Below are 16,029 nucleotides of genomic sequence, written 5' to 3' on the forward strand. Positions count from 1 at the left end.
TTTGCTTCCAGGAGCACCAACCAACGGATAGAGAATGAGACGGGTCCATGAGTCAGACACTTTTACAAGGGAATTTAATCAATAAATTAAATTACATTCTATTTAAGCACTGAAATTTATTGCACGTTCTGTGGATCGCGCGGCATCCCAGTGGAGCTTTTATGCAAAAGGAACAAGACGGGCAACGCGATGCGCTGTTAGAGCTGCATTCTGCGGAGTGTGAAACCTTTCTTCTGCGCCCTCTCTCGTTTCACCAAAATGTAGGCACCTACTGACAATCATAGTCAGCGAAAACTGGGATGGAATGAAGCTTCCGTTCCACGATGGGTCTTTCGTGAGGTTCGATTGCCAGTGATGGAGCATCTTCTTGCTCGAGAGGAACTTTGACAATTGATTCCCCCTGCGGTTACGGACGGCAATGCATGTTCGAGGGATGAACTTTAATTGAAAACTTCGCTGTGGTCAAGTGGGTGCCGTAAATATCCTGGATAACTTGCAGAGTTCCTTTGCATCTCCAGAATCAGCTGTTGCTTCTGCATTTTTGCAACGTACAGTTTTTTTTTTCAATTTTGTAAGCAAATAAAAATGTTCCATAATTATGGGCAGCCCATATTTTGCACCATTTGAAATAATAAAATGCACCCCAAAAGTTCAATATTGAAGCCTGAAGAAAAATATTAAGTGTGCCAATTCAAAATCTTAATATGACAAATATTAAATGAACCTAAAATAATTGGGAAATTGTCCATAAATTTCTACAATTTCTATGGAATATTTCATTTTTGTTATTGTGCCAATTCAACATTTTTATTGGCTCCTTTCATTTAAAAGGAACATTTCATCTTTTTTTTTTTGAGGCCCGGCAACACACCCTCACACCAAAGAGCTCACACTTAGAGCACCCTGGTAGTGGACTCCTCGATAATATTTTTTTTAATGTTACAAGAGAAAAACATATTGACATATAAATATAACATTACTAATTTTAAAGGTGTGTGAGCAAAATAACAATCATTAACAAACACAGATGAAAAATCTGAATTTTAATTGTGGTGTAAACATTCATTCACGTAAACTTAAATTCAATTTCACGCAACCGAGCAACTTGTAAACAATGTTGTTTACAAAGATGAGCTTTTGTATACAATATTTGCTACATTGCTTGAATGTGCCAGAACTTTAAATGAAATATGATATATAGTTATGGACATACCGATGCTCTACCCACGTCCACCAACCAACCGAACGTGGCCTAGACGCTGACTCGACAACATCCCCGTATTCGACTCCATGCACGAGGCACCTGGCGACAAGAATCAGCATATCACACCACATGGATGGAAACAGGCCAACGCTTACTCGACAATGCACTTTGGACACCGAAGAATTCGATGACCAGCAATTGTCAACATAGCAGTTGACGATCGGTTACCACCCAGAGGAGTTTTGCTGAGACAGCAGGAACAACAAACAAAACCAGTTGCAGAGGCAGGAGCGAGCGTAGTTTTTGTTAGGTTCTAGTTGAGAAGAGTTGTTGTTCAGATTTAGTGTTAAAAGTTAAATGTAATTACCTGTAAGAAGATAAAAAATAATTTTTTTTTTATCATGCCAAGAATCATCCTGGCATAAGTATATATATGATAAATGATATATATAAACTTATATGATATATGACGCTCCATTTATGTGCATAAAATTGAACAGAAATTTACACTACTTTTCGAACTGTGAAGTTAGGATGTACCCAGTGAAACAAAGTTCCTTCGAAGGGATCCTCAACTCATAAACAATTCAATTAATTAATAAATACAATTTAATATCTTAAGCTTAGCGTAAAGAGTGTAAATTTTATTATTATAAATCGATTTTATATCAAGAACTCGTTGATTTTGGATTTGTAGTATCGCTTTAAACTGGTTTTGAAAAATAGTCGGTTGTTTAAGTTTTTCAAACATTCCGGAAGCGCATTGTACACAGATGGACAATAAAAAGAAATTCGTATTTGACCGAGACATGTGAATGCTCTCGAGCGTATTAGGTTATTCGCATAGCGAGTGTTATGATCATGATTTGTGATCGTTAAAATGAGGTTACGATGCAGGTTGGGATTTTTTAGCGAATCATATATAAACAAACAAGACTGTAACTTGCACAAACCGCGTAACGGGAGAATACTGTGTGAATTATTTGCGTAGAGTTGAAGAGTGGAAAACAATTGTGGAAGGTGATAGATGATTATCATGCCCCAATTTTGCAATACTTGCAATTTTTAAGTTTAGCCCTGCAAGCATGTCCCCAAACGATGATTAAGTACTGCAGATAAGAGTGAATACAGCCATGATAAAAAGTTAGAAGTGCGTTCCCAGGCACAAATTTACTAACACGATACATTAGGCCACACAGAGATGATACTTTGCGTTGTACATGTTCTATATGATCCCCCCAATAATACCAAGCCCAAATATTTAAAACTTGATACTTTCTCTATTACGTTAGACCCAATTGACGGACTGTTGTGTGGAGAAATTTTTTTCCTCGGTGAGTGGAACACCATATATTTAGTCTCTGATAAGTTTAACGAAAGTAAGTTAGTATCAAAGTATCTCATGAGCACCTGTCAATCATCGTTTATGCAGGAAACGATAGATGCAGTATCCTGATTTGGGTAAAAAAGTGCTGTATCGTCAGCAAATAATTTAGCTATTCTCTTAAGAGGTAAATTTCCTATATCGTTTATATAGATAAGAAATAAAACAGGCCCGATATTACTACCTTGTGGAACCCCTATATTTACTGATCGGAGAGAGCTCTGTGCTTATTTATATACCACAAACTGTTTCCTATCACTCAAATAACTACGTATAATGTCATTAGCCAATCCACGTATGCCATTGCTTTCTCATTTTTGCAGAAGAATATTGTGATTCAGGGTATAACATGCTTTTTTAATGTCAATAACGAGACCTCCTACGATACATTTATTATCAATTTCGTTCAATAAAAAATCAACTAGCTCGACTATTGCTGTAGAAGTACTACATCCTTTCCGAAAACCGTATTGAAATTTATACAAAACATTAAATTAGTTCAAAAAATTGACAAGTCTACTTATTAGCAATTTTTCGAAAAGTGTATTGACCATAGACAGTGTGGAAATAGGACGATAATTACAAGGATCAGACACATCGCCGGCTTTAAAAATAGGCACCACTCTTGCTACTTTGAGACAATCTGGATACTTCCCTTGTCTCAGTATACAATTGAAAAGTTGAGTAAAAATATATGCAAACTCATTGAGGTTATGTTTGATGATACTTGCTGGAAAGTTATCAGGGACACAGCTTTTTTTAGTATTTAGATCATTAATCAAGGAACAAACCTCAATTACATCAGTAGGTTTGAGAAAAATAGTATGCTCTAGGTGACTTACAGTACTCAGAGGATTTAAGTTGTTTTTGCGAATACTACTAGCAATATAAGCTTTCATGTTTGAGAAGAATTGGTTAAACATTTCACAAATTTCTGAATAATTTGATGTTTTATGTCCATCATATTGAAGTTCAATATTTGGAGCATGTTTTTTCCTTCGCAATATTCCATTAAAGTTTTTCCAAACCTTGGCACTACTTGTGTCCTAAAATAATTGTATGGAATACACTGAAACCTCCGTTTACGAAGTCTTTTTTTTAAGCAGTATTCAATTTACATCCCTCTTTTTACGAAGTAAATCCCAAATAACGAGGTTTGTTTTTACAAAGTGAATCCCAAATAACGAGTTTTCTTTTTACGAAGTAAATCCCAAATAACAAGTTTTTTTTTGTGATTTTGGGAAACTGGGATATACTGTGAAATACCCCACAATATGGGTATTGTTGGAATTGGAGTGACGTGTAGGGACCTGATATCGATGTCTGACGCCATTTTGAAATCCAATATGGCGGCTTCCGGTTACATAAAAACTTGGAAATTCTGTCAAATACCCCACAATATGGGTATTTTTGGAATCAGAGTGACGTGTAGGGATCCCATATTGTGGCGTATTTGACAGAATTCCCAAGTTTTTATGTAACCGGAAGCCGCCATATTGGATTTCAAAATGGCGTCAGACATCGATATCCGGTCCCTACTCGTCACTCCGATTCCAAAAATACCCATATTGTGGGGTATTTGGCAGAATGTCCAAATTTTTCTGTTACCGGAAACTGCCATATTGGATTTCAAAATGGCGTCAGACATCGATTTCCGGTCCCTATACGCCACCCTGATTCCAAAAATACCCAAATTGTGGGGTATTTGACAATATTTTCAAAAACCTCTTTTTACGAAGTAAATCCCAAATAACGAGTTTTCTTTTTCACTAATTCGATTTACGAACCCCCGTTTTGGTTCGTAAATGGTAATATCAGTCTTTTTAGTTATATGTTTCAACATTTCTTTCAGTTGATCATTATAAGGATTTTTCTTTACTTTTTACAAATATTTGTTTTTAAGTTTTATCCAGGATAATGTTTAGTTTTAACATTATATATCTATATTTTTATAGCGATAATGGATTCATTAATATCTTCGGAGCAAACGAAACTATTTAAAAAAAAACCAGTAAAGAGTTGATTAAGTTAAGACAATAAAAAGCGGACGTGATCCCTGAGTTAACAACAAACTCTCCAGCTCATTATGAAATTGATTGAAATCGAACGATGGAGGTCTGTAACCTCCTACAATATCCTAATATTTCAATATGAATTAAGTGCATTCCATCAATAGAGATGTTTTTCTTTACATTTAAGCTCAACCCATTCCTGACATAGACTGCAAGACCACCAGAGGACGTATCACGACAAGAAAATATTGAATTATAATTGAGCATATAAAAGGACAATTATCAGCTTTCTGCCACGTTTCACCCACAACAAACACAACTATAGGTATTTTTATATTATCTAAAAACAAAAGAATATTATCAAACTTAGACATGTTATTTATTCCTCTCACATTCCAGTGTGCTTTACAAAGAAAATGATCACTACTTTCAGGATAATTTAAATTAAACTCATCAATACAATCATGGTAATGATTTATTTCATTAGCCATTTGATTTTATTAAGTTTACAAATTGACAAAGAAAATCATTAAACACATACATTTATAAAAGATTACTTATTGGGGTTATTATCATTACGTTTCCTCTTGGAAGAAAGGGTTTCCTTTGACGGAGATTTTCCGCTATAAAGGCTGACCAATTCAATAAGATCATCCCTAATTTTTTTATAATCTCAGGCTTAGAATTCTCATTTTTCTTTACTAATACATTTCCCCCTCTACTGGACCAAACATATTTTAGTTGCAACTTCTCCTGATACCCCCATTTCAGTTAAAAACTCCATGGATAGTGGGGACAATTCATCGCGCATTGTAACAGTTGTTGGTTTAGCGTTGATCATATAACTTATTAAATATGTGCGATTGATGATGAGATTAGCTTACCGAATCCCCTTTTTTTAGAGAAAACTATCTCCTTGATATTATCGTTTTAATAGACAACACGAATAGGTACCAGTGAATGTATTGGTTTATTTTTAGCATTTAACCTAGTGGCAGAAACTATCTCATCAGAATTTACAGTCACGCCAAAACAAGCAATATTTTTTTGAACAATTTCTTTAGTATTTTCACCAGGAATAAATGGGACACCTAGAGCTTGAGCTTGAGCTTGAGCTTGATTGACCGCCCACGGTTGCTACTCTGTTATTGCCAGATCAGCTGTAATTACACAGAGAACCAATAGACGATGCTTGGGACTAGCAATCATCCTCAATGTGTAAAAACTGGTGATCTTAAATTAGGCAATACCAGCGCCGGCCGCGCCCGAACACAGGTCAAGAAAGGAATGGGAAGGATTGTGTTGACATGACACTCGCTTTGATGGAAGCCGAGAACACCTCTGCACTTCCACGAGGAATCACTGGGATGTTGGATAAGAGGGTTGGGTTTGCAGCAGGGTTCGTTATGGTAAACGATAAGCTGAATTGATGTCCTAACGATCATATAACGCGAAGGAGCTTGGGACTAAACCCACGGTCTTCTGCTCAGTAAGCAAAAACATGTGCCACTAGGCAGACGAGCACCTTTTTAATCACCGAGTTGCTGTTATTACCATGTAGTCATATTAACAAATAAAACGATTGACGAATCTTGAATGTGGATGGGCCTGAGATTAGACTCATGATGTTCTGCTCAGTAAGCAAAAACGGTTGCTCTAAGGCCACCGAGCCCCTCATATCACATAATACCGTTGCTCAAATTTTTGTATCCATTCAAACCCGGAACCAACGACAACAACGAGTTTCGCAAAATACACAATACACAAGCGATTTTACCATAAATCTCTTTGATAGGTAAGGACCTGGGACCGCGTTTTTCTGCTCAGTAAGCAGGCCACTGTAACCGACGATCTTTCAAATCCGAAAACTAAAAACTACAAAAAAGTACTTAGGCCTTCATTAAGTTCCACTTTCACGCGACGTTCAATGTTTCAATTTGCTTTTTACGTATTGTTCAGGCTATAAATAGGCCCTTTTCAAAAGTTACGCGAGAAATACGCACAATCGTCGCCTACCTCGCAAAACTGGTTCCAAACGACAACAAAGGCATAAGCAATGTTGGATTGTTGAACTTTGCTGGCTGATGTAGTGTACAGCAAAAAAAAATGTAATATGCAATATACAAAATGCCAATGGTATGAATGTATCTATATATAACTTGGAAATGACGTACAATCAAATAAACCCAGAATCGTCCAGTGGGCAGTGCGCTCTACACTCCAAGGTACCTTTTTTCAAATTTACTGCAAATTTGATATTTTACCCATTGAGTGTTGATTAGTCACAATGAAACATTGTGACAGAAGTTGAGGTTACTAGTGTATTAAATAATCTAGGTCCTATTTAGGATTATATCTGAAAAATCCAAATCTGGCCAACGCCCACCCTAAACCTAAACCTGTTCTAATCCACCTGACATGACTAACGAATGGAAGACTTTGACTACCCAGCCATGCAATAGTCTCATTCCGTGCCTTATGGCAACTTGATGATTCTATTGCGCTCATCTTCTGGCACCACCCAGGGGAGACTTGGTCCTGTACCCAATGCTTAACTTATCTCCATTCCACTCAGCTACTCGCAACTTCTTGTGATATAGTGGGCGGAATTTTATTATATGAGACAATCCAATGCAGACGTCTTTCCAAATTAAGCATATCGACAGGTAATCGGTGAGTTACCACGATAGTTGCTATTCAACAACTCGACAACGTCCCATCGTCAACGCCTGCCATGAGAATTTCCCATTACAGACGCCAACGAAATGACGTCATCGAGCTATCGATCAACTACCCTGGTTATCGCCTGGTACCTTATAGCACGATGCTAGGAGGCGAACCGGAAGAATCGATGAGCTACCTCCCCCAGGAATAAATGGGACACCTAGAATTACCTAATTATTGCAATTTTTATCACGGTTACTTTTATCTACTTGGTGTTCCAGCTTATGCACCGTTTTCGACAAAGTTTGTTGAGAATCCTTCAATTTGTCGATATCTTGCTTTAAACATTCATTCTCTCTCTTCAACTCATGAAAATCGGTCACGATGCTATCAAATTTCGACGATAGAAAGTCTTGCGACTTTTCGATTGCAGTCGTAATCTGTTTCACCTCACATCTAAAATTTTGCATTTCCTGGGACACAGCACTAGCCACTGCTCCCTTTAGCTCAACGGCAAGCGATTCAACGATTGATGATTTGTGGTTCTGCATCTCAATGATCCGTTGATAAATGCTCGAACAGTTGTGAGAGCAAAAGTACATTCTCTGCGTCGCAAGCATTCCCGGTAATATTGCGTCACTTATAATGCGCTTCAGAAAAACACTGGCATCCTTCTCAACTTTATTATATTCCACACAAATTGCACATTCGCTTTCCATGATGACCAGTTTAAGACAACAAACAAAAAACAAAATCAGTTAGAGCAAGTTAAAAATACATCCATACAAAAGATAAACAAGTTACTACGCACACCTGTACAAAGTATTTATTGACAGATAACAAGCCAGCAAATCCCCAATATTGTACTCGAAAAAACGCTATTGACTGTATGCGGCAATACAACAGATAGAGCCACTTTATTTTCAAGTTACTTTTGCTTCCGTTGATAGATTACTATTTCTTATTTGAATTTTTAGCTATTTTCCAAAAAGTTTTGTAGGTTTGAGTTTACATGACGCTCGTTTGCTCTAATTTCGGCCAAATCTGCCTATCCAAACCAGGACTACTCAAACTTGCGTACAATGCTGCACGCAATGAATTTCGCCCTTGCTAGAAATCGACAGAACCACACAAAGTGTTACTACCAGCAGGCTACTTCAGCCCCATACACAAAGCTCGAACCAACGGCTAGATTGTGTACGAAGCCCGTTCACTAAATTTTCACTAAATCTGCCGATTCAAACAATAAGCTATTAGTACTAATTCAAACGCAATGCAAAAAAACTCAACAACAGCAGCATTCAACGGTCAATTCTTTTTTTTTTTTACTTTATTTAACGTCGGTCTCTGTTCAGCAATCTAGTGCCAATCACCGACGGATATCGATTGTCATCCATTGACGGTAATCTATTGTGCAGGAAGACAGCTTCCACACCTGCGTAGGATATCGCACCCATTCAATCAAAAACACATGGGCCGGGACCAACGGCTTTACTTCCCTTCCGAAGGAAGACGTGACCAGAGATTTTTATGCCTCAGAAAAATCCCACCGACCTCGGCTGGGATTGAACCCAGACCCATTGGGGTGAGAAAGCAGTCACGCTTACCACTACACAACCGGCGCCAGCTAACGGTCAATTCAGCAACAATACAATGCACAGCTATTTCCCCTGTTTATTTTGTAGTATACCACTCAATCTAATAACCTTTTTTCAGGCAACTTCGAACACAATATTGATATCACTGATTAATTAACAGTCAAAGAACACTATGAACTAACGACATAGAGCCTCAAATGTTTTTTTTCAAAAATTTACACTCCTTAAATACAGATTAAAAACTTAATAAAGAAAAGTACAACTATGCTGATAAGCAGTGTTGTTAATCAAATCTTTATTAGTGATCATTTGGAGGCTCACCCGTCGCTTCGCACCTTCACAAAAAAAAAACGAGAAGAACAGTAAATATGCGCATCAAGCACACTAAAAATATTTAATGATCTTTTAACAAAATTAAATTCACTTTTAATATAAAATGTGCCTCTATGTTTCCGGCGGGAATTGGTAGAGCTCTTTTTTGCAACATCTGAGAAACTTCCTCGAAGCATTTTTTGTATGAACACTTGTATGAAAAAGTCTGTCGTGTCAACTTTCAAAATGAGACTCCTATATTTCCATCAAGTTAGGGGGAATTTTGAGCTACGGAGAGATCACGCAAGAGGTAGTTGACTGAACAAAAAGTGAAATAGTTGCCTCAAATTTTGCATTTAAAACAGTCAATTTTATATGTTCCTCTAGGATCTGTGGAGTTAGAACCTTAAATTCTATTTCTTCGCTGCGCTAGTGGTCAGCAATATGCATCAGTTGGTATCAATTTTACCACAGGAAATATGTGAATTGATTAATGCTATTAAGGTGGATCAAAATATCAATTTAATTGATTCCAAATCAGGTCCTGCTATACTCCCAACATATGAGGCCTTTGAAAATTGTATGAATTCTATATCTTTTGTCTCCACGTCCTCCTGCCGCCGCCGGGATGTTCTGAGACATAACATCTCTGATCACGCTTTCCTTCGAAAGGGCAGTAAACCCGTTGGTCCCGGTTCATGAGTTGATGGGTCGATAGGTAGGGTCAAGATGTGGGACCTGCCTCCCTGGCATCAGTTGCATTGGTGCTCAGCACGGAAAACAAGATCGATGGAAAACACATCAAGGAAAAAGAAAAACTTCTTCTCGTCCTATAATTTCACTTAACTGACTAGTGAATAATCTAACTATTTATTTGTATTAACAAGAGATTTGCTCACATATTCGAAAAGTTTTTCCTGGAAAATGGAGGAAAATTTTACTCAGTAACCAATGTTTATGCGAATTTGAGTGAATGAAACTCAAATTTAAGTTGGTTTATTCGGCCGAGTATGCGGAGCTCTAATTTGTACCTCGACGGTACGCTTTCAGATGGCCATTGGCATAGCTAATGGGGGTACTTAGGGGGCCAAGCCTCTTATCGAGAATGATCTCGGCCACGTTCAGAATTTTTTTAAGATTAAAATAATTTCAATTGTCGGTACTAAAATCACCAAGTGCATCGACTTTGATGTGATATCAATATTAATGTTTTGCTGTGTAGCGTTTTCCGCCTCTCAACTAGTTGCACTTCCACAGTTGTTAATTGAGAGCTTTCTATGCCAACCAATGTATGAATTTGAATATTGTGTAACAAACACACGGAGGTCGAGAATTAAACTCGCCGCCTCCGGCTTGGTAATACATATCTGAGGCCCTAGCCCAATCCAAGTGCGCTACCTAAATTACTCATATAGATTGTCGAAAATTAATATGAAGTCACCGGATTTTTGTTTGTTTGTGTTTCTAGTGTTTAAAAAAATGTAAATAATGTGTCTAAAATTACGATTCCATTCCCAATGATACTCCAGTCGTTTCTCAATTAGCACTACCTGGTACCTGGATAATCCAATCGCCCCGATGTGTCATTCCGATTCTCCATTAACGCTAAGTGAACATGAGTGCCCTTCTCGTGTAACAAGATTCTAATCGCTCATCAGTTCTGCCACCCACCGCCACCGTATTCGTTCTCCACACTCCCGCACAGATTCCCATTTCTCACATAGTCAACATCTTCTAAAATCTTCCATCGGATCGACACGACGGCGGCCACCTCCAGAGCTCGGAGGCACATACAGAAGTGCGAAACCGTTCAGGAGGAGAAGAACTCTCAATAAAAGGCACGAAAAACACGATACCACTCCACGTTTGCATCCGACGACGACGACGACGACGACGACGACGAGGGAAGTAGGCAGAGAAAAATCACCTCTCCAAGTGCATGTAAAGAAAATATCAATAAAATTAATTTGAATAACATATTACAACAATGAGCGCGCGAACGAGTGAGCGGTGTAGATTTAATTTCAATTTAACTCTTTTCGACTGCGAGCCGGAGAATCTCCTCTCTCTCTTAGCCTATGGAAGATTCAATCCCTGGAGGACCACAGTTGAAATTGAAATCGCTTTCCAGTGCACAGTTCGACCAATCTACTAGTGGGGATTGGGTGACAGGAACAGGCCAGGGGGCGGTCCAGTGTGCCACCCTCAAACTGCCCCCACCACTCGGCGCATAGAATTTATTGTGTTTGCATGAACAGGCGAAATAAAGGTGAACTCCTTTGCGAACGTTCGCTGCATTTGAATAGAGCAACCTCGGAAGCTTGGAAACTGCAACAACAGCAGTAGCATAGGGAGGATAGAATTACAGAACCGGTGTTAAACTGAAATTAATGACATTAGCATTTAATCTTATCAATGCGAACGGCAAAGGTCATCGGTAATAAAATTATTAATCCAACCGGGCTTTTATGCTGTGTGAAATGTGGGAGGTAAGTTAATCTTGACGCTAAGGAAGTCACGCTCTCTTCGAGAAAGCATGGGTTCCATTTCAGCAGACATATTTTGTGCTACTACCTTTGGTGTTTGATTCCTTACCAGCATAAGCCTGCAGATTTCGATTCCGCTCTTCCGTAGTGCAAGGCCGACACATCTACATTTACATTTGATATTTAAGATACTTTCCTGACTCTTAAACTACGAATAATCATCCTCAATAATTCAAATCTGCCTCATTTTTCGATTCACATGGGATAACTTAGTGATGAATTGTATCACATTATGTTTAATTTTTGTTTGCACACCTGTTCCATCTTCCGAGTGTATGCATTCTAGCACTGCATTTTCTTACACAATTTCATCCACCTTGCGCTGCTAACGATCAAACATCTCTGCCTTTCCCTTTGGGATCACCGGCTCTCATCTTCTGGAAAAATTATCATGTCTCCGAGAGGACCGACAGCTCGACATACTTAAGAGAATAGACAGGAAAATTGACTTCTGCACGGGCCATCATCAGCGGCAGCTCCAACTACTCCTTCTACTGTCAACAGTTATGTTTGAAGTACGCGTCTATAATGATGAATTTCTTCTCGTGTCTTTTATGATGTTAACATGGATAATATTTACCCATCTGCGATGGGTCTGCACTAACCACCCAGCACTGAGGCGCCCCTTTTCGCACAGGCTTTGACTTTGGTTGGCGGGTTCTGTTTGGTTAGCAGCCATTCCTGGGATCGTCGTTCCGAGGCGTTTATTGAGATGCTTCACCTTCGCCACGAACGACGTCTTTGTCAGGCACCTTTGAAGCCGAAAATGGGTCGATGAAAAATTATCCTGGCGAGAAATTTTGAATTGATTTCCACGGAACCGCAGCCACAAAGTGAAATGTCAATATTTTTGAATGAGGTTGACACTTTCGATTGAATCCATCGAAATTCAGCATCGTAATCGGTTTCACCTTGAGGTGGGTATTGTGAGGACAATCGGTCGGTGGGGCGGAAACTCCTCGGGGACGACCCAGATTTTTTTTCTGTTTGCTAGGACATTCATTTTTTTTTTCACGCAACGTTTCACAAGACGGAGATAGAAATTAGGCAAATCCCCTCGGAACAAACCCACAGAAAGAGGAGCGTAAAAGTGGGTCGGAGCAGATTCCTTCAGTCTGGGAAAAAAAAGTGTCACTAACGCGTCGTTGATTTTGGGGTGGGGTGGGTTAGGCTCCGAAGGATAAAGAGCAAACAAATTGTATAAGTTTGTGTGCAAACTTTTATTCCGTTCCGAAAACGGCTAGAGATAGAACGTATTCGGTGCAAAACGATATCCGACCCTAATTTGAATGACAAGTCTTTTAGGCATCAGACGTGTCGGATGGGATTCTTTAGTCCGTAGACGAAGCGTTTCTTCGTCCTTTTGAGAAGGGTTTGTAAGGCGAGAGTTTTCCTCTAAAATGGTGACTGTTGTGGGTGTCAGGCGGAGGAGAAGTCCGGAAAGATGTCTACGAAACTAATCGCTTCTGTTTGTGGATGCTTTTATGTTTTGACAGCGGAGTGATTTATTATATTGCGGTTTTCGGTAACAGCCGGGAATCAGGCATCAGTTGTGATAGTCTTGTGGGTGATGCAAGGGTATAACATGGAGTTGATTTTTAACAATAACGGTTGTTATACTTTAAATCCGGATATTTTGGTAATCATTTAATGTATAATAGCATTTTTTTTAACTAGTTCGTTTATTCACTAGGCTCAGTCGTGTGTGGCACTTTGCGGAGCCAAAAATCAGTAATGTTTGAATTTACATTTTAAACAGCAGTAGTTCTAGGTTAGCATTGGTTATCAATTACTCGTCGTGGGCTCGAGGTTAATGGATAACAATTTCGATTGGAAGGAGCCTCCTCCAGATACTACTCTCGGACGGTTGACCAAATGCTGGCTGGGCAGGGCAAGTAGCAGAGAAACAGGAGGAGAATAAGACTGGGACACAATGGCTGGAAATTGTTTGGAAAGGAGGGGATGGTCACATCAAACTCTAACATCAGAAAAAGAAAGGAATTCGTAGATCATCTGCATGTAGGGAATATCACGGGTTCCCAATACATCTCTTTCTTCACGGAAGGGTCATACATATATCTTAAAGGAAAGCATTTTTTGATAATGTTTCACTTGTAACAAAAATATCCATTTGTACTGTTCAGATGACGCATTGCTCTGCGACAAATTTAAAAACAGGAGATTTTTATCGGAGGTCCCAATTCTAAGGTCCATAGGCAAACATTACAACCATTTATTTTCGTCGTTCATGCAATTCCGCCAGATGTCATGTTTTAGTTCATCGCAGAGTATTATTCGCAACACCACACGCTCTATGGCACCAAAAGCTATCCGGTTGACCTCCATTAACATTCAATAACTACGGTTTATCGACTTTTGCAGTTAAGGAATTTTTTAGGGAAATTTTGAAGATACTGAGAAGCAATGATCGTGTGTGCATCTCATTATTTTCTAATTTTTCCAAAAACATAAAAAATGGTGATCCCCGATCGAATACTAATTTTAAAATACTGTCTCTGCATTCATAAATTCCTGAGTAGCACATTTTCATCGTATGATGATTCTGCAACTTAATTATGGCTAGTAGTAGTGAAATAACTTTTTTGTCTGTAGATTTGAAGAAATACATTAAGTCTGCTCATCTATTCATGTATGAGTCAGGTAAAGGAGTGTGCGTTTGCCTAGTACTGTCGCATTAATGACCCTTCGCTCATTTTAAACTTCTATTAAATTTTCATACTGCCGTACTTTAGCGGAACTATCAACCTACCCTGTTCAGACCTTTCTCTAGCTAATAAATTATCACGCTTATAAAATAAACTTTGAAAATTGCTAACTTTACGTATCAAGCAACAAAAATGCTTAGAAAGTAGAATTACGTTTATTTCTGTTGATTATGATTGAACATTAACGTAGCCTAGTTGAAGTAGTAAAATTTCGTTTATTTCTGTTGATTATGGTAGTACATTAATTTAACATTTTAATTTATTAGCCTACCTGGCTCTTCATCTTTGTTAAATTTGATATTCTAATTTAATATTTGCGTTTTTTTAACTAGTTTACAGAATACCCCTTTGGGGTGTGTTTTGTTTGAATTGAAAAAATAGGAAAAACATACCTAACTACGAGTATAACTTAAACTAACGTGCTAGATCACGTATGATCTGATGATTTGATCTCAGACAGGTGTATCTGAACCTACAGGATGAATACTCTCCGTCTGTGTCTGAATTCCAGCCAGGAGGTGGATCTCCGAATTTCTAGTCCACGGAGGACTGTTTAGAATAATTCTAAGGATCTTGTTCTGGATCCTTTGAAGTTTAAGGTGATGTCATTTGACGCAACTCTCCCAGATTGGCATCCCGTATTTTATTACGGGAAGGATGATTTGTTTGTAGACAGCAAGCTTATTTTTCAGGAATAGAGTAGACCTCCTGTTGATAAGTGGAGTGATCTTATCAAGATGTTACACTTGGTTTTGGTTTTGTCAACGTGCTCGCTGAAAATCAGCTTGCTGTCTAGTGTTAAGCCGAGGTAGACTACCTCTTTCGACCATTACACCACTATGTCGTTCAGTCAGATCTTATTATTCACCGACGGAACAAGTGTGGGAGATTTTGAGTGTGGAAGTATGATGACCTGAGTCTTTTCCGCGTTGATACGGATCTTCCAGCTGTTGAAATATTCAAACAGGACGTCCAGGCCTCTCTGAAGTTTGGCAGTCAAAGCTCCGACGACCCTACCCTTGTAGAGGATGGATGTGTCATCTGCGAACAGAGACAACGATCCACCATCAGGGAGAGCCGGCATATCGGAGGTGAACAGGTTGAATAGAATGGGGCCAAGGATGCTTCCTTGTGGAACCCCAGCACCGATGTTCAAAGCAGCCGATGTGAAGCCATTCAGAGAGACTCGGAACGTCCAGGCCGCTCGCTTGGGACATCTCCTATCTTACGCACTTAAGTTCAGCTTCTTCTTCCTTCTTGCAGGCGGTAGTATTGTGAGCCCCAGCACATTTGCCACAGCGAGCCTTCATGTGACAATTATTCGTACCGTGCCCAAATGCCAGACAATTAGTGCACTGTGTCACGGCATGGTGCCGAGGGCGATACTGCTCCCACTGAATCACGATGTTGAACAGCGTGCGAATCTGTCGCAGAGCAGCCATACTAGTGGAGTCCTTATCGACGTTCACCAGGTACAACTGGTTCCGGAATGCACTGTTTTCATCACGTCTCGCAATGGGAAAATGTTGATTGGTTGCAGATTAAAATGCTCCAATTCCGCTTTAATCTCCGCTACAGGGAAT

General features: G+C 39.0%; 1 pseudogene; it reads right to left on the reverse strand.

Moving 5' to 3' along the window:
- The window catches only part of LOC135713388 (probable lysine-specific demethylase 4B), a 112,295-nt pseudogene that overhangs the window by 60,365 nt on the left and 35,901 nt on the right, over window positions 1-16,029 (reverse strand).

Source organism: Ochlerotatus camptorhynchus, unplaced genomic scaffold, assembly GCF_037179485.1.
Source record: "Ochlerotatus camptorhynchus isolate MF236.1 unplaced genomic scaffold, CSIRO-AGI_Acam_v1.1 ptg000551l, whole genome shotgun sequence".
Classification (NCBI taxonomy): Eukaryota; Metazoa; Arthropoda; class Insecta; order Diptera; family Culicidae; genus Ochlerotatus; species Ochlerotatus camptorhynchus.